Below are 19041 nucleotides of genomic sequence, written 5' to 3' on the forward strand. Positions count from 1 at the left end.
AAAATCGTTTTTTTTCTGGAGAGTTCACTGGTGCAAAAATCATTCAATGAGTGGCATATCTGTAGGCAAAATGTCTTGTTTGAGGAAACCTGTACTGAAAGAAATGTGTAGGCTTGTGACCTGACTTTCAAACTGACACAGTGCATTCACTGCATTCTAATTCATTGACCTGGAACAAGTTTGCAAATAAAGATTACCGTATGTTTCGCTCCATAAGATTCACCTCACCATGAGACGCATCTAGGTTTTAGAGGAGGAAACCAAGAAAAAAAAAATTTCTGAACTAAGTGGTGTACTAAAATAATTTTGGTATACTAAAATTGTAGACTGTGGAGACAATAGCCACCTGGCTCGCGCCGACAGGATGAGGTGCATTCCACCGCCGTATACTTGTGTATAGAGGCCCTCAGTGACATGGGCATGCCATGTCTTTCATAGTGACACATCTAAGCCCCTGTACACATGGTCAGAGATTTCGACATACAAAATCCGTCGGATTTTGTCCGTCGGATCTTGTCCGAAACTGTTGCATACACACGGTCGGACTAAGTTGTTGAAAAATGCGATCATTCAGAACGTGATGACGTAATTTCGTTACGATGGGACTATGTTCAGGCTAGTAGCCAATAGCTTTGATGTAGGAATTTGATCTGAGCATGCGTGGCACTTGGTCCGCTTAAAATTCTCTACTCATGATCGGAGTATGCCCGATCGAACCAGTTGGTCGGGAAATATTTCCAACAAGTTGGAAAATTGGGTCCGATGGATATTCCAACGGAATCAGTCCGATGCATACCACACACAGTCGGATTATCCGACAACACGGTCCGATAGGACACATTCCGATGGATTCTCCGACCGTGTGTACAAGGGCTTAGATGGGCTGGCCTGTAGTTGGAAACTGTGCAATGGGGTCTCGGAGAGTGGCAGGAGGGTGCTGCGAAGGAGAGGAGTCTGCCACATCCATAAGAGGAGAAGATACATCTGGCTCCCCAGAATCTACGTGGGTCTAGATTTCACTGGACTTGTGGAGGAAGATAAGGGGTTAACCTCCAGGGCATGGCTTAAGTTTGCTCACCTGTAATGACAGGTTCTTGTGAGCCTGCACTTGCTGCTCAAGCCGAGTAGGAAGGCTCTAGAAGTCCAACAGCTGGTGGTGCATTGTGACTGCCGCTGCCATTTTGGTGAAGCCCATCCTGCATGGTCGGGTAGAAAACGATCATGTTTTCACCGACAGGCGATGTCTCCACATTGGCTGGATGGTCAGCAGGGTATGAGTACGTCAGGAGTCTATATTGATCGCTGCTGGAGGGCTGTGATGTTGAAGCCGATTCCCAGGTGCAGAGCGGCAGCGGTGCCTGGTCAGTATTCACTCCATAAGACGCAGAGACATTTTCCCCCATTTTTTGGGGGGACGGGGAGTGCATTTTATGGAGCGAAAAATATAGTAATTCACTTGTCAATTGTTTTTGTTGACCAATGACTCATATTGAGACTGTAAACAGGCAAAAGACCAGCATTTTTAGGAGAGGTCAGCAATGGCCATGTATTTCCTTCATGACAGGTGAACCTGTCAGGAAAAAAGTATGGGATTTGCCATTGTTATATTGCTTTTTTTTTTTTTATAGATGGCCGCTCCCCCTACAAGCATGATCCCTGAACCAACAATACGGTCAAACAAGCATTTCCCTTAATGGGATCTATGAATCTCCTTATGGCCGATATGGATCCAGGTAGGCCATTCATCCCTAGAAGTAACAGTAGATGTTAAAAGCAAATCGCATGCACAAAAACTCAGATGCCACGCCGACAGGTCTCCTCCATGTAATGACGTCCCAAGTGCAGGCTCCTCCCAACGTGTTTCGCATCAGAGTGCATCGTCAAGGGAACAGGAGGGCTCCCTGTCAGTTAAGCATGCTGCCATCCTTAATCTTATGCCCATATCACAAAAGAGATACAAGACATTCCTATTATTTTATTAATTAACAAATGATTTCGGAATGTAATGCTTTTCTTGGCTGGCATTGCCCTCCTTTTTTCTCTACCCCTTCCTTCTGGACGCATACACATGTGAGCGTATATTGGAGTGTGTCTAGGTTTATGTGAATACCCTGCACCCTCTTTATTTTATTTTATTTTTTTAATATAAGCTTTTGCTTTTCTATGGCCCTTCCAGTTGGAGCCTCCACCCCCCTCCTTTTCCCATTCCCAGGCCCTGCTTTCCCACTCTTTGCCTTTGGGGTTCTCTCCAGGCATATAATACTAAACTATGAGTAGCTTCACCGAACATTGTATGCCAGGCGTTCAGCTGTTCTTCACTTTTTTGCTGGTTATTGTGCAATGTACGATTGGACTCTTTTAAGATGCTACCTTATGCCTTTCTACACATTGTTTGAGGTTGTGTCTGTTTAGTGTTTTACTGTATACAATGCGAGTGATGCCTTCTTTTTTCTTGTTCTGGAAAAGCTCTAAAATAAAGAATGTTAAAATAAAAAAAGAAAGTAAGGTGTGCCCACAGGTTCACTGTAAAAGACATCTTTGATTGCGTCTTTTATAGCAGTGTTTTTCAACCTTTTGGCACTCTTTAAAATTCTGCACAATCTTAAGACACCCCATTGTAAAATATAAAAAACTAAATTAATAGTTTTACATAATGCAGCAACATCTGCATATGTAGGAGACCTAACATGATTTATTCCAAAGCAAATACACCTTTGCACACTGGTACTGACTAGTAATGCAATGTTTTTCTTCCTCACTTGGCTAATGTGACCCCAGTGCTGATAAAGAGGGGCAAAACAACGATGCTATGCAGGCACCCGACAACCTCCTTATTAACCGATGATGTGACTTGTTGCTAGGACGCCGGCCACTGGAAGGTTATAATGGTGCACAGCGAAAACCTGTGGCTTTGTGTAACTAAAAGGCAAGCTTGATCCCCCCACTGGCTTGAATATGATTTTTGGGCACTTTTTAGGCATTTTGCCAAGGCACCCCTAAAGAAACCTGAAGGCATTCTGGTTGAAAAATGTCGATTTACACAACCAATAAAAATGTCTTTTTTTTTTTTCCAGGCAGCACTCATATAGTGAATAGTTTGCCATAATCAGCCCTGTCAAATACTAACATATGCTCTGGAGATGAATTAATTATAGTCTGAGTGGCTCATTTATGCACAAACTAAGGCTGGGTTGTTGCTTTGGTAACATGAATTTTAATTTCTGTGCTGCGTTAAGTATTCTAGGCTTATAATATGAAAGCGCAAGATGGGAATATGTAATAAACATGTCTCTTGATATGGCACAAACATAAGATTGCAAATTTGACATTTTTAATGGAGGACAACATCCATACATTTTTGGTATAAAGGAAAATCAAAAGAATAGCAAAATAAAGCAGTTATCCTACCACACGGCTTGGAATGGATCGGTCCTCTGCTAGTTCCCTATTAGGAGACCCCCCCCCCCCCCCATGTTTCCTGGTCTTACCGTTAAAGCTGGGTCACAAACTCTACTTCATAAAATGTAGGAATTGAGCTAAAATGTAGAATGCAGCAATGTTGAGGAAATATAAGAATAAGACATTTACAAATGATGTCCACAGTGTCATCTCTTGTCTCGTTGGGGAGAGGCCTTGGCCATCAGCGGTTGGTCTGTTGCATGAGGCCTTAACAATGAACTACTGTTATTTTCTCCCTTTTGGAGTATTATATTTACTACTGAAAGCATTTTGCTATATCTTTTCAAGTGAAAAAAAAATAGTGATTGTGTCAGAAATTGAAATCTGTCCTGTGCACACTTCCTGTGTTATCCCAACGAGTCCTCCTAGTTGTTATCCCCTGTGGTTCCAAGGCTTGTTTGCTCCTTCTGGGAGCCTGGGACAATAGTAAAGGTTGTCAAAATGATGAAAGGAGGAGATTGAGAACCATCGCCGTTCAGAGCTGTCAAATACCCATCTTCAAGGGTGCATGAAAAACAGATCAAACACAAGCGGCTGGAGCAGAGGACACAGAAGACACTAGGGATCTAATATGCACACAGAGCTTATAGCAGGTTTAAAGCGGTTGTATAGTCTTAATTTGAACTTTTATCTACAGGTAAGTCTATAATAAGGCTTACCTGTAGGTAAAAAAAATATCTCCTAAATCTCCTAAACCTGTAAGGTTTAGGAGATATTCCCCTGGCAATGCACCGTTGACTGCAGCGGCGCATGCACACAGGGGATTCTTGGCTGGAAGCCCAGCAGACGCCGGACCCTGGACGATATCGATGCTCCGGCCCCAATACCGCAATACCCAGAAGACATGCCGAGGGAACATGTCAGCTCCCTCGGCGTGTATCGGGTGAGATGTTGGGGGCTCGTTCTAAGGTAAGTATTTCATAATAAACTAGAATGCAGTGCATACTAGCTCATTATGCCTTTTGCCTTGCAGGTGTGAAAAAAACAAACATGTCAGCGGGTTTACTCCCGCTTTAATTTTCTGCAACAAAATTGACAGATGGAGGGTCGTTCAAGTCAAATGGGGACTTTTAATTTGACGAGTATTAAAAAGGATGCTAGTGTGGTGGTGCTACACGCAGTAGTAAGAGACAAGTGTGTCCTATTATTGAAAGGCGGCACACATGTCATTGGCCAGTCGAGAAGAGACCTTTAATCAAGATGGCAGACAACAGTGTTAGTGTGTGCCTGAAACAGCATGTGGTGATGACATTTCTTGTGAACAATGGTGTAAAACCTGCGAATATCTACAGAATACTTCAAGCACAGTACGGTGATGAGACGCCCAGCCGTAGTAAGGCATTTGAATGGTGTAAACATTTCAAAGATGGCCGTACGTCCATCAGTGATGATCCTGGCCGTGGTGGTTCCCAGCCCTCAGCAGTCATTCCTCTGAACATTCAGTGCGTGAAATGCCTGATCCTGGATATTCGACGCATAACGTGTCGTGAAATTGCACAAGAGACTAATCTTTCTGTGGTAACGATGAACACAATCCTTCATGAACATTTGCATTTTCGAACAGTTAGCGTACGCTGGGTACCAAGACAGCTTTTGACCGGCACAGAAGAGTTGAAGTTTGCACTGCTTTGAAGGCATTTATTTAACATTGGGATAAGTGTATATATGTAGCAGTATGTCGAAAAATTAAGGCAGTTTCCACTCCTTGAAATTTGTTCTTTTTATTATATAAATGTAGCGCACTACTCCCTTAGGAGCTGCTGGTTTCGTTCATTACAGTACGGCTGGTTTAACCCCGCTTCTTCCACCCCTGCTTTATTAATCACAGACACAGTTAAACAGTTGAAACAGCAACTATTATTCTTGATGCTGCAGTCCATGTTGTGTGTTCAGTAAGTGATGCAGGACAGTATAAGTTGCCCGTCTTGTTGAGCTGCACGAGTACAAAGAACCCTTTCCCTAAACGAACTGGCTCATGTCCCTCTGAATGACACGTGGTACAGTCAGGGTAGTCTTTAGTATTGATTGGACCCTGGGCAAAAATTTTCTTGGGGCCCCCCCAATGTAATTTCACTCTCCACCTGCTCTGAGACACGCAATAAATAGCAGCTAGACTTAAAATCAGTTTACTGTATCAGATCAGGCAACAATTGCGATTGGTTACCAGCGGTTACAGAATATCATTACTGCTTACTGACTGGTTGCTAGAGGTTACAGCACACATTACGGCTCACTGATTAGTTGCTAGAGGTTACAGCAAATGATTTCTGCTTAATTGGTTGCTAGAGATTACTGTACAGTATTACTGCTCACTGATTGGTTTGCTAGAGGTTACAGCACATCATCTCCTCACTGCAGGGGGGCATGAGCTACATATGAATGCCGCCTTTATTTACATATCAATACCGCCGTCTGCAGCTATTTACTTATGATACCGCCGCTATTTACATATGAATGCCGGTATTTACATGTAAACACAGGGTCTGCGGGTGAGTCATCTGTCCACAACAATAGGGCAGAGCGGGCAGCATTAGTAACCGGCATTTCACACTGAGATATCAGGACACAGCACAGGACGAAAACTTCAAAGGACAAGGGAATTTAAACTGGGATAGTTGGCAAGTATGAGGCAGCTGATTTGGGCCTCACAACAATGACAGGGCCCAGGGCAGCTGCCCCTTTTGCCCTGCCTTAAAGACGGCCCTGGGTACAGTTGAAATCCTGGAAGTCCCAGGCCTCACCTGCCATCTTACCTCCTGCCATTTCTTTCCAGGCCAGCTCAGGAAAGTCCAGACGACCCCGGTCTACTCAGTCCTGTTAGTAGATACTTCTTGCTTCTTGAATGGTGAACCTTCCAGCTCTGGAGTCTCTGAACCTCCAGGCTTTCTGGCAAAGTCCCGTGGCTTTCCAGTGCTGGGGTCTATGCACCCCCAGGCCTTCCAGCCCTGCTCCCGTAGGTCACATTTTGCAGCCTTTCCGGATTGAATTTCGCCCCATCTCCTCACAGGGAACATGTGACTTCCGCCCCTGCCCAAACAAATTAACGACTGGACTAGGGCCATACACACAGCCTATCCCTCAATCCCTGCACCAGCCTCCTTTCCAGAACATTCCTCTGGAGAAGCAAGGGAGGGTTTTCCAGGGTGATGAACAGGTGGTCACACTCACCTTTAACCTACAATTCCACCCTAACCCAAACCAAACCTCCAGGCCTGTACAGAAAGAACAGTAACACCCCTTTCACACCAGGGCGTTTTGCAGGTGCTATAGCGTTAGAAATAGCGCCTGCAATCCGCCCTAAAGAAGCTGCACCATTGTCTGTAGTGTGAAAGCCCTGAGGCCTGCCAGCAGCTTCTTTGGAGCGGTGAAGGAGCGGTGTGTTTACCGCTCCTTCACCGCTGCTGCCCATTGAAATTAATGGGGCAGCGCTGTAATGCCGCCGGCAAAACGCCGCTATTGCGGCGTATTGCCGGCGGGTTTAACCCTTTCGCGGCCGCTAGCGGGGGGTAAAAGTGCCCCGCTAGCGGCCGAAATACGCTGCAAATCCGCCGCAAATCCAGCGGCAAAACGCCGCTATTGCGGCGTATTGCCGGCGGGTTTAACCCTTTCGCGGCCGCTAGCGGGGGGTAAAAGCGCCCCGCTAGCTGCCGAAATACGCTGCAAATCCGCCGCAAATCCAGCGGTAAAACGCCGCTAAAAATAGCGGCGTTTTACCGCCGACGCAAGGTGCGGTGTGGTGTGAAAGGGGTCTAAGGCACTGGTAAATTAACCTGTCTTTACCTACTCGCACCCACCTAAAGGTGGTGGGCGCTACATAAACTTAAAACTCCCGGTTAGGCTTGAATGCCCCTCATATATACAACCCCAATTCCAAAATGGTTGGGGCGCTGTGTAAAATCTACATAAAAACAGAATGCAATGATTTGCATATCTCATAAACCCATATTTTATTCACAATAGAAAACAGGGATATACGGTAATGCCTCAATCTAAATAATAAAAGATAATAAAGTAAGGGTGGGCACCATCATCCTTGAACTTGGAATGGTGACAATAGAAAACATTGAATGTTTAAACTGAGAAGATGTAACCACTTCAGCTCTGGACGGTTTACCCCTCTTCATGACCAGGCCATTTTTTTGCGATACAACACTGCGTTAATTTAACTGACAATGCTATACTAAAAATAAACTCTATGTGCTTTTTTCCCCCATAGACCTTTCTTTTGGTGGTATTTGATCACCTCTGCGGTTTTTATTTTTTACGCTAAAAACAAAAAAAGGCAGACAATTTTGAAATGAAAAAAAACAATGTTTTTTATTTTCTGCTATTAAACACCCAATAAAATTTCTTCATCAATTGAGGCCCATATGTATTCTGCTACATATTTTTGGTAAAAAAAAAAAACAATAAAAGTATATTGATTGGTTTGTGCAAAAGTTAGAGAGTCTACAAACTATGGGATTTTTTTGGGAATTGTTATTGTTTTTTACTACTAATGGCATCGATCAGTGACTTATAGCGGGACTGCGACATTGCGGCAGACAAATTGGACACTAAGTGACACTTTTTTGTGGACCAGTGACACTAGTCTAGTTTTCAGTGCTAAATAATATGCACTGTAACTGTACTAATGACACTGGCTGGGAAGGGGTTAACATCAGGGGCAATCAAAGGGTTAAATGTGTTCCCAGAGTGTGCTTGCTAACTGTGTGTGTGTGTGTGTGTGTGTGGGGGGGGGGGACAAAATATCTGTCTTCTCCTGTCAGGGAATGGCGATCTGCCTTGTTTATATAGGAAGACTGCTGTTCTGTCTACCTCGGGAACGATCGCTGGGTCCCAGCGGACATCAGGTTCACCATACCTGCTGATTGACCGCGCCCCAGACTCACCAAAAAAAAAAATCATGTGCAGGTACGTGATTTTGTGCCCTAAGGGCTGCCCTGTCGCAGTTTATGTATGTGGGGTGGTCCCTAAGCGGGTAAAGAAAAAAAAATAAGGTAATTTTACAAAAGGAACATCTGTAGGGTTCGTCTTCAATTTATTTGGGGATCTGTTCGCGAACCCCCTGCTATTCGGAATGGACACGGTCAGTGTGACAGCACATTTGCTGTACAGTTGCATATTTGCTTAACCGCTTAAGGACCGCTTCCTGTACATTTATGTTGGCAGAATGGCACGGCTGGGCACATCAACGTACAGGTACATTGCTCTTTAAGTGCCCAGCCATGGGTCGCGCGCACGCCACCAGCGGCACGCTCGCGACCCGGTCCTGAGTTCCGTGACCATGGCCGCGGGACCCGATCGCCGCTGGTGTCCCGCGATCAGGTCACAGAGCTGAAGAACGAGGAGAGGTCTGTGTAAACAAACCTCTCCCCGTGCTTCCTAGTGTGGCTGTCACCGATCGTCTCTTCCCTGTTATAGGGAAAGACGATCAGTGACGGCACATGCCAAGCCACGCCCCCCCTACAGTAAAAAAAAACACACACGTCACCCTTCCCCGCCCCCTAGTGGTTAACTCCTTCACTGCTAGTGTCATTTACACAGGAATCAGTGCATTTAAATAGCACTGATTGCTGTATAAATGACAATGGTCCCAAAAACGTGTCAAAAATGTCTGATGTGTCAGCCATAATGTAGCAGTCACAATAAAATCGCTGATCGCCGACATTACTAGTAATAAAAAAATATTAATAAAAATGCTATAAAACTATTCCCTATTTTGTAGACGCTATAACTTTTGCGCAAACCAATCAATATACGCTTATTGTGATTTTTTTTTTTTTACCAAAAATATATAGAAAAATACGTATCGGCCTAAACTGAGGAAAAACAAATGTTTTTTTATATATTTTTGGGGGATATTTATTATAGCAAAAAGTAAAAAATATTGAATTTATTTCAAAATTGTCGCTCTATTTTGTTTATAGTGCAAAAAATAAAAACCGCAGAGGTGATCAAATACCACAAAAAAGCTCTATTTTTGGGAAAAAAAGGACGCCAATTTTGTTTGGGAGCCACGTCGTACGAACGCGCAATTGTCAGTTAAAGCGACGCAGTGCCGAATCGCAAAAAGGGGCCTGGTCCTTTGGCTGCAAATTAGTCCGGGGCTTAAGTGGTCAAACAATATCTTTCAATAAAAGGGGAGCATATAATACTGGTGGGGCTCTCTTGAAACTTTTTGCAGTTGTATAATCATACCAAAAATTGGGAAATGGGGGGCAGGAGGGGGGGTTGCTAGGCAGGGCCATCTTTAACGCAGGGCAAAAGGGGCAGCTCAGTCATTGTTGTGGGGTCCAAAGCAGCTGCCCCTTGAGCCTGCACCGCATGCAAATAGTTGATAAGTGCATTCCGAAGGGCCCAAAAAAAACTAATAATATCTTTAAATATCTGGTTTATAAGGCTACCCATCACTGAACGACCACGGGTGAAGGACGGCAGCAGGGTGTGACAGTGCTCAACTTGCTGGCATGCTCAAGAAGATATTGACAGATAGGTGCAGACATATAATTTATTAAGAAAAGCATACTTAAAAGTCTGGGGGAAAAAAAAAATCCATCATACGCCTCTAATGCACATTACCACAGGTTTTAGCCCTTTAAAAATGCTGCAAGTACAGAAAAACCACCTGTAATCCTAGCAGAAATGACCTTTTTGTGCTGCACTGAGTTCCCAAATAGGGTTATCATTCTTGGTCAGTTCTATCCAGAACTACAAAACACCATCCCTCTATGTTATAGGATGAAGAGAGGTGTTCTGTAGTCCAGCAGGGAAGAACTGATCAGAGCTGACCAACCTGTTTGGGATTTCAGTGCAGCAGAGGAAGTTTAGAACATTTCTGGCAGATTTATTGTTATTGCTCTATCCACACACCTTCCAACTTTTTGAGATGGCAATGAGGGCAGGGGCGGATCCAGAGTCTAATCTCGGGAGGGGCACTGCTATAAAATATGTTTTTGGGGGGCAATTTATATGGGAAATGGCTGGTATTGGCGCTTCAATCATTACGGCACCATGGTTGTTATGGTGTCAGGATGATTGAAGCGCATTATTTCTATTAATACATTGTAATATAAAATTAAATGGTTCAACTCACCATATTGCAGAATCAGTGGGAGCCCTGAGGATGTCACTTGCCATGTCGCCTGCCACCAAATGTGGATTGTCACTTGTCACCAAATGCGGATTGTTACTTGCCACGTCACCTGCCACACATTGCGGATTGTCACTTGCCACGTAGCCTGCCACACATTGCGGATTGTGACTTGCCACGTCACCTGCCACACATTGCGGATTGTCACTTGCCACGTCGCCTGCCACCAGATGCGGATTGCCACGTAGCCTGCCACACATTGCGGATTGCCACTTGCCACGTCACCTGCCACACATTGCGGAATGTCACTTGCCACGTAGCCTGCCACACATTGCGGATTGTGACTTGCCACGTCACCTGCCACATATTGCGGATTGTCACTTGCCACGTCGCCTGCCACCAGATGCGGATTGCCATGTAGCCTGCCACACATTGCGGATTGCCACTTGCCACGTCACCTGCCACACATTGCGGATTGTCACTTGCCACGTCGCCTGCCACCAGATGCGGATTGCCACGTAGCCTGCCACACATTGCGGATTGCCACTTGCCACGTCACCTGCCACACATTGCGGATTGTCACTTGCCACGTTGCCTGACCCACATTGCGGATTGCCACTTGCCACGTCACCTGCCACACATTGGGGATTGTCACTTGCCACGTCACCTGCCACACATTGCGGATTGCCACTTGCCACGTAGTCTGCCACACATTGTGGATTGCCACTTGCCACGTAGTCTGCCACACATTGCGGATTGTCACTTGCCACGTCACCTGCCACACATTGCGGATTGTCACTTGCCACGTCACCTGCCACACATTGCGGATTGTCACTTGCCACGTCACCTGCCACACATTGCGGATTGCCACTTGCCACGTAGTCTGCCACACATTGTGGATTGCCACTTGCCACGTAGTCTGCCACACATTGCGGATTGCAACTTGCCACGTAGCCTGCCACACATTGCGGATTGCCACTTGCCACGTAGCCTGCCACACATTGCGGATTGCCACTTGCCACGTCACCTGCCACACATTGCGGATTGTCACTTGCCACGTCGCCTGCCACCAGATGCGGATTGCCACGTAGCCTGCCACACATTGCGGATTGCCACTTGCCACGTCACCTGCCACACATTGCGGATTGTCACTTGCCACGTTGCCTGACCCACATTGCGGATTGCCACTTGCCACGTCACCTGCCACACATTGGGGATTGTCACTTGCCACGTCACCTGCCACACATTGCGGATTGCCACTTGCCACGTAGTCTGCCACACATTGTGGATTGCCACTTGCCACGTAGTCTGCCACACATTGCGGATTGTCACTTGCCACGTCACCTGCCACACATTGCGGATTGTCACTTGCCACGTCACCTGCCACACATTGCGGATTGCCACTTGCCACGTAGTCTGCCACACATTGTGGATTGCCACTTGCCACGTAGTCTGCCACACATTGCGGATTGTCACTTGCCACGTCACCTGCCACACATTGCGGATTGTCACTTGCCACGTCACCTGCCACACATTGCGGATTGTCACTTGCCACGTCACCTGCCACACATTGCGGATTGCCACTTGCCACGTAGTCTGCCACACATTGCGGATTGCAACTTGCCACGTAGCCTGCCACACATTGCGGATTGCCACTTGCCACGTAGCCTGCCACACATTGCGGATTGTCACCTACTGATGGTCTTTTGTTGGGTCCCAGAGTGAAGATAGGCAGCAGAGAGATGATGCAATCTCTCTGCTGCACACAGCTTCCTACACAGTGAGGGTGGAACTGGAGGGATGCAGGGCAGTGAGAGATGATGTCATCTCCCTGCTCCCCTGCCTGCTGGCTTCCTGATTGGCCAGCAGCCCTCCTAAGCCGCCCAGCTGCCCCCCCTCACTCGTCCACTAAGCGCGGGTACCCGCGGAACCGGCCGCGCGGGTACCCGCGGAACCGACCGCGATTGGACCCGCGGAACCGGCCGCGGGTACCCGCGGAACCGCCCGCGATTGGACCCGCGGAACCGGCCGCGATTGAACCCGCGGAACCGGCCGCGGGTACCCGCGGAACCGCCCGCGATTGGACCCACGGAACCGGCCCGCGGGTACCCGCGGAACCGGCCGCGATTGGACCCGCGGAACCGGCCGTATTCTCGGAGGGGGCAATTGACCCGTTGCCCCCCCCTGGATCCGCCCCTGAATGAGGGACACCTATCAGCAAAAGTATGGAGACATAGGACACACCCCCTGAAAGGAGAATTGTAAAAAAAAACAAAAACAAGATTGGTTAAACCCACAAGTGCTTTTTTTTACCACTATTATTCCTTTATTTTGGCTTTTGGAATTTACAAATGCAGCAATTAAAAAAATCAGATGAAAGGTTTAGCACTTTTTGATAGCTAAAAAGTGCATTTTATATACATCTATATAGATCAGTCGAAAATGAGGGACAAATGAGGAGGGGCAGAGGGACATTGCTCCAAATCAGTGACAGTCCCTCGAAATCAGAGACAGTTGGGAGCTATGTGTACACGCATCATTTTTGGAAGGAAGGGCAAATATGAAAAGATGTATTGCATATGTTTTATTAAATTTTTTCCAGACATACACTTCAGTGTGGAATGGAAGGCTGTACACGCTGTCGCAAATCTACATTTCTGTTGAAGGAAGTACTTTAGTTCCTATAATGTAGTTTCTTACTGATTATTCAGCCACTGTGCATAAAGTAAATGCAGACCTGTCCCCATGAAGCAGAGAGATGCCCCAGTGACTTGTTTTCTTTGCTGTTTTTAATATGTTGCCCATACCATAGCAATCACTGAGACTTGCCCTTTCATTTCCTAACTAGCTGTAGGAACAGCAGCTGGCACCTTGTTTGCTTTGGGCAACCTCATTCCCTTTCCTCTGATCTATGCTCTTGTGTTTTCAGCATTACTGAAATAAGGGTACACTTGTTAGTAGACAGCTGTCTAGCAATACATTAACATGCTGACAAAGGTGTACAATTATACACTGTTGTATTATACAAATGTAGACCCACAGGGCAAGGACATAGGGGAGATTGTCATGATGGTGATATTTGACATTTATAATTAAAGCTTGCAAATTCCTAAATGAGTTTATGATTACGCCATCTGTCAGGAAGAATCCAGGATAACCACTTTCAGACCGGACCATTTTGCTGGTAAATGACCAGAGGTCTTTTTACACTTTGGCACTGCGCTGCTTTAACTGGTAATTGCGCGGTCATGCAATGTTGTACCCAAACAAAATTTGCGTCCTTTTCTTCCCACAAATAGAGCTTTCTTTTGATGGTATTTGATTGCCTCTGCGATTTTTATTTTTTGCGATATAAACGTAAAAAGACCGCAAATTTTGAAAAAAAATGATATTTTCTACTTTTTGTTATTAGAAAAATCCAATAAACTCAATTTTAGTCATACATTTAGGCCAAAATGTATTCAGCCACATGTCTTTGGTAAAAAAAAAGTCAATAATTGTATATTTATTGGTTTGCGCAAAAGTTGTCACATCTACAAACTAAGGTACGTTTTCTGGAATTTACGCAGCTTTTAGTTTACGACTGCCTATCTCATTTCTTGAGGTGCTAAAATGGCAGGGCAGTACAAAACCCCCCCAAATGACCCCATTTTGGAAAGTAGACCCCCTAAGGAAATTGATAAGAGGCATGTTGAGCCCATTGAATATTTTATTTTTTTGCCTCAAGCGATTGAATAATGACAAAAAAAAAATTTTTTTTTTTTTTTTACACAAAGTTGTCACTAAATGATATATTGCTCACACATGCTATGGGCGTATGTGAAATGACACCCCAAAATAAATTCTGCTGCTTCTCCTGAGTATGGGGATACCACATATGTGGGACTTTTTGGGAGCCTAGCCGCGTACGGGGCCCCGAAAACCAAGCACCGTCTTCAGGCTTTCTAAGGGCGTAATTTTTTGATTTCACTCCTCACTACCTATTACAGTTTTGAAGGCCATAAAATGCCAAGATGGCACAAAACCCCCACAAATGACCCCATTTTAGAAAGTAGACACCCCAAGCTATTTGCTGAGAGGCATGTTGAGTCCATGGAATATTTTATATTTTGCCACAAGTTGCGGGAAAATTACAAACTTTTTTTTTTTTTTTTTTTTTTTCACAAAGTTGTCACTAAATGATATATTGCTCACGCATGCCATGGGCATATGTGAAATGACACCCCAAAATAAATTCTGCTGCTTCTCCTGAGTATGGGGATACCACATATGTGGGACTTTTTGGGAGCCTAGCCGCGTACGGGGCCCCGAAAACCAAGCACCGCCTTCAGGCTTTCTAAGGGCGTTACAGTTTTGAAGGCCATAAAATGCCAAGATGGCACAAACCCCCCCCAAATGACCCCATTTTGGAAAGTAGACACCCCTAAATTTAGGGGTACACTAGTGAGACTAGGTAATAAATGGCGGGTGCCCTGAAACTATAAAAAAATAACTAACTAACCAGCGTCACCTGTAACAGTTATATGGTGATCACTGGTGAAAGGGTTAACTAGGGGGCAATTAGGGGGCTTTATGCGGTAGTATATGGGGGTCCCTGGCGCTATAAAAAGCTGCAGCGAACCTAAATACCTACCTGCCTAACTAGCGTCACCTGTGACACTAATACAGCGATCAGAAAAACGATCGCTTATTAGGCTGGGTTCACACTGGAGCGATGCGGGAACGCCACGAATGCGCGGCGGGTTCCCGCATCGCATGCCTCCCGGCGGCAGTTCACACTGCCCTATGCGAACTGCTGGGAGTGTCAGTGAAATGTTACTGACACCCCCAGATCAGTTCGCATATCGCAGTGCGATCTGCAAACTCGGATCGCATGGTGTGAACACCCATGCGATCCGATTCTGCTGCGGGCCAAAAAAAGGGTCCCGTGCGAATTTGCGGCGGGTGCGGCGAATGGCTGAACTCGAATCGCACAGAGATCGGATGTGATTTGCACTGCAGTGCGGTGCGAATCACATCCGTTCTCATAAACCGCTGCAATGTGAACCCAGCCTTAGTGACACTGGCGACGGGGGGTGATCACGGGGTTAAACCTTTATTGGGGGGGTTAGGGGGGTACCTTAGAACTAAAGGGGGCTAACCCTAACTGCCCTAACAGTTATTAGTCACAAATGACACCCGCCGGGTGATCAGGGGGTTAAACCTTTATTAGGTAATAAATGGCGGGTGCCCTGAAACTATAAAAAAATAACTAACCAACCAGCGTCACCTGTAACAGTTATATGGTGATCACTGGTGAAAGGGTTAACTAGGGGGCAATCAGGGGGCTTTATGCGGTAGTATATGGGGGTCCCTGGCGCTATAAAAAGCTGCGGCGAACCTAAATACCTACCTGCCTAACTAGCGTCACCTGTGACACTAATACGGCGATCAGAAAAATGATCGCTTATTAGGCTGGGTTCACACTGGAGCGATGCGGAAACGCCGCGAATCCGCGGCGGGTTCCCGCATCGCATGCCTCCCGGCGGCAGTTCACACTGCCCTATGCGAACTGCTGGGAGTGTCAGTGAAATGTTACTGACACCCCCAGATCAGTTCGCATATCGCAGTGCGATCTGCAAACTCGGATCGCATGGTGTGAACACCCATGCGATCCGATTCTGCTGCGGGCCAAAAAAAGGGTCCCGTGCGAATTTGCGGCGGGTGCGGCGGGTGTGGCGGGTGCGGCGGGTGCGGCGAATGGCTGAACTCGAATCGCACAGAGATCGGATGTGATTTGCACTGCAGTGCGGTGCGAATCACATTCGTTCTCATAAACCGCTGCAATGTGAACCCAGCCTTAGTGACACTGGCGACGGGGGGTGATCACGGGGTTAAACCTTTATTGGGGGGGTTAGGGGGGTACATTAGAACTAAAGGGGGCTAACTCTAACTGCCCTAACAGTTATTACAGTCACAAATGACACCAATGCAAAAAAAAAAAAAAAAAAAAAAAAATGACATTGGTGTCACTGTGACTGGGGGGCAGGGGTAATTGGGGGGGTGATCGGGGGGTAAAGGGGGGGTGTGAGTGTGCCTGGCATGTTCTACTGTGTGTGTAGAGTGTTGGTGCAACTCACCGATGCTCTCTCCTCCGTGTCGGAACGAAAAATACCGACACGGAGGAGAGAATACATCACTTCCTCTCCTGTGTTTACATTACAGGAGAGGAAGTGATGTCACCGGGGATTTCTATTCGTCGGGAGCGATCGCGAGGGGGTGGCCATGAATGAATGGCCGTCCCCTCGTCCGGGATCGCTCCCGTACGAATACCGACCGCCGCAGGCACCGGGCGGGGGCCCGATCGGGCCCCCGACCCGCGGGAGGCAAGGGACGTACATGTATGTCCTTATGCCTGCCCGTGCCATTGTACCGACGTACATCGGCGTGCGGCGGTCGGCAACTGGATAAGCAAAGACAGACATTCATCCTGTGACTGACACCAATTCAGAAGATGTCAGGAGACTGCTGTGGTAGAGACCCCCACTGGCTGGCTCTGCTTGGTCCCCTAAGTCAGTGGTGGCCAAACTTTCAGGATCTCACAGACCACTAAACTCACAATTTTACATGCCTTTTACATGCAATGCTCTGGCTGCCTGCCCCCTCCACCTGGATCACACTGCTGCCTTATACACACAATGCTCTGGCTCTCTGCCCCCTCCATCTGGATCACACTGCTGCCTTATACACACAATCCTCTGACTCTCTGCCCCCTCCATCTGGATCACACTGCTGCCTTATACACACAATGCTCTGGCTCTCTGCCCCCTCCACCTGGATCACACTGCTGCCTTATATACAATGCTCTGGCTCTCTGCCCCCCTCCATCTGGATCTCACTGCTGCCTTATACACACAATTCTCCCACTCCCTGCCATCTTCACCTTGATCACACTGCTGCCTTATACACACAATTTTCCAGCTGTCTGCCCCCTCCACCTGGATCACACTGCTGCCTTATAAACACAATGCTCTGGCTCTCTGCCCCCCTCCATCTGGATCCCACTGCTGCCTTATACATACAATGCTCTGGCTCTCTGCCCCCTCCACCTGGATCACACTGCTGCCTTATACACACAATTCTCTGGCTGTCTGCCCTCTCCACCTGGATCACACTGCTGCCTTATACACACAATGCTCTGGCTCTCTGCTCCCCTCCTTCTGGATCACAATGCTGCCTTATACACCCAATTCTCCAGCTCTCTGCCCCCTCCACCTGGATCACACTGCTGCCTTATACACACAATGCTCTGGCTCTTTGCTCTCCCCCTGCATCACCCTGCTGCCTTACACAGACTCATCATTGTATCTACCCTCCTTATCGAGCCATGTGCTCGAGCTCCATGTTCCCTCCCACAGTCTGTGCTCAGCGCTGCCATTGGGATTCCCCTCCTTCTTCAGCTCCCACTCTCTGCACTACTCCTGGCGCCTCCTTCTGAGTTCACAGAAGCCAGAACTACAGAGGAGGCATCGGGTATCAATGTGCGCTGACAGTTTTGACTGTCAGCACGCATTGAGAACAACACTGGAAACACTATTGGGTGGAAAAAATCCGCCACAATGTTGATTTGCAGCAGAACCTCTGGGAACCACCAACATTTTCTCATGGACCATCAGTGGTCCACGGACCACTGGTTGGCGACCACTGACCTAAGACACTGATTCTCACCCTTCATGAAACCAGGGCCTGGCAAAATTCTTTCAAAATCTTCAATTGCCCAGCATTAAAAATAAACTTTATTTTCATGCAACTACAATTATAGCTGCCAGTAGGAGCTTAACAAAGTGAAACAACATATCTACTATGCTGTGTAAAAGCCCAGCTCCAGCTTTGTTATCACTGTAAATTGTCCATTGGGCCAAGCTGGCCCAAAGTATTTCCTTTACTAATACATGCAGCCGCTGTCAGTGCTGTATAAAGGGAAAGTCAATGGCTGGAGTGGAGACTGTAGTGTAATCTGCCCGCCTCTCCACCTTAGCCAATATTTATTCATAAAAATCCAAGACTTCTTAGGAATGGCTGAGCAGGACTTGATTTTGTTCCAGGAACAGGATGGAAGCTGCTATTTTAGAGAGCTCAAAAAAGGATCCTGGAGGACATCAGGAAATTAAGTCCACATGGACCTCATGGCGTGTTCTGTTACATGTAAATGTTGTAAATCACAGGTTTATTTTTTGTCATTTCCAAAAATACTGTTAAAGGAATTACGTACTAAAGAAATATGGAGGCCACCAATGCCATACTTGCCTTCTGAAAATATTATCTCCTTAGCTGTCATGTTATTCAATGGTAAATCATTTTGGAACAATTTCAGCATTGGCAGCTTCGGCATTGTGCTCATTACAAGTATATTTTAATTTTAAAAAACCTAACTGTGATGATTTAAAGAAAAACCCAAACTGCCATAAAATTCAATCTCACAAGGAACATTATCCTTTCTATCCCATCAT

The 19041-nt window shown here is 46.5% G+C and overlaps 1 protein-coding gene across 1 annotated transcript in view; it reads left to right on the plus strand.

The window, feature by feature from the left end:
* Window positions 1–1637: 1637 nt before the first annotated feature.
* L3MBTL1 (L3MBTL histone methyl-lysine binding protein 1) overlaps window positions 1638–19041 on the plus strand; it is a 78319-nt gene continuing 60915 nt past the window's right edge. Inside the window, exon 1 of the mRNA XM_077459087.1 lies at window positions 1638–1733. The gene's annotated coding sequence lies outside the window, so the exon portion shown is untranslated. The remainder of the gene's footprint in view (window positions 1734–19041) is intronic.

This window comes from Lithobates pipiens, unplaced genomic scaffold (assembly GCF_037356315.1).
Source record: "Lithobates pipiens isolate NorthernLeopardFrog02 unplaced genomic scaffold, aLitPip1_a1.2 Scaffold_28, whole genome shotgun sequence".
Classification (NCBI taxonomy): Eukaryota; Metazoa; Chordata; class Amphibia; order Anura; family Ranidae; genus Lithobates; species Lithobates pipiens.